Source organism: Galeopterus variegatus, unplaced genomic scaffold (assembly GCF_000696425.1).
Source record: "Galeopterus variegatus unplaced genomic scaffold, G_variegatus-3.0.2 Scaffold2126, whole genome shotgun sequence".
In the NCBI taxonomy this organism is placed as follows: Eukaryota; Metazoa; Chordata; class Mammalia; order Dermoptera; family Cynocephalidae; genus Galeopterus; species Galeopterus variegatus.
The window spans coordinates 5,908-7,005 of record NW_007728237.1 but is presented as its reverse complement, the minus strand read 5'-3'; positions in this window follow the sequence as shown (position 1 = coordinate 7,005).

The following is a 1,098-nucleotide window of genomic DNA, read 5'->3' as shown; positions in this document are numbered from 1 at the left end:
CGGGAACACTGTACCTTCCTTTCAGGGCCTCTCTTGCCAAAGGCCACTTTGTTGTGCTTCAACACTCCCCTCTTATGCCCTAAACCCAATGCTACCTCTTTTTCAGCCATTCACTCAATTTTAATGACCTGTCTGGTTGAGAAGTCGTGAAAACTAATTGGCAGCAAGGTAGTAATGATTGATAAGGTTTGATGGAATACACCTTCCTGGGATCTTTGCATATCAACCAGGTATAATGTCCTGATTCAAAATAAAGTCTCATTGAAAATGTTAAGTAGAAGAAAAGAGAACTCATGAGGGGCAAATCAGGGTGTAAGCAGATTGGCTACTATCAAATGAATCAGAGGAAAGCTGGTAGGTGTTCATCCTCCACGAAGTCATCTGGAAGGGCGCCCTGGGGGCCCAAGCCTCAGGTCTGTCTGGGGGTTGTCACTCAGCCCTATCACCAGTGGTGTAAGAGACCAGCAGCTTCCCTGGGATTCTGGGGGATCGAAGGAGGTGGGACTTGGCCACAGAGGCTCAGACCCATAATGGTCAAGGAGGAAGGAAACATATCAGTGCCTGAAGCAGAGCTCTTAATAAATGTTGACTCTCTTTCTTATCTCAGCAGGGATTGCTCAGCCAGCAGCCCCACAGAGAACAATTAGGTTGTTTATTCAAACCTCAGCCACTTTGCTATGTAATTGATTTTTCATTAAATGTATTTAGAAAATGGTTATTTGCATGAATACAGGCTCCCCAGGAAGACGGCAGCATCAGATCCAAGGAAGTGGGAGAGGACCTAGATCACAGGGGTTTGCCGGAGGAGGGACAGGAAAAGGGAGGGTGGGCTCTGGAGGCGGACAACCTAGGCTGAGGTTCTGACTCTGCCATGGACTTTATGTATTTGGAAAAATTATTAACTCTCTGAGCCCTGATGTCCTCATTTAAAAAGGTGGTAAAATTTCCCTTCTAGTAGGGTTGCAATGAGAATTAAACTAAACAGGGCTCCAAAATACTAAGAGCTAGGGCCGGCCCGTGCCTCACTCAGGAGAGTGTGGTGCTGATAACACCAAGGCCACGGGTTCGGATCCTATATAGGGATGGCCGGTTAGATCA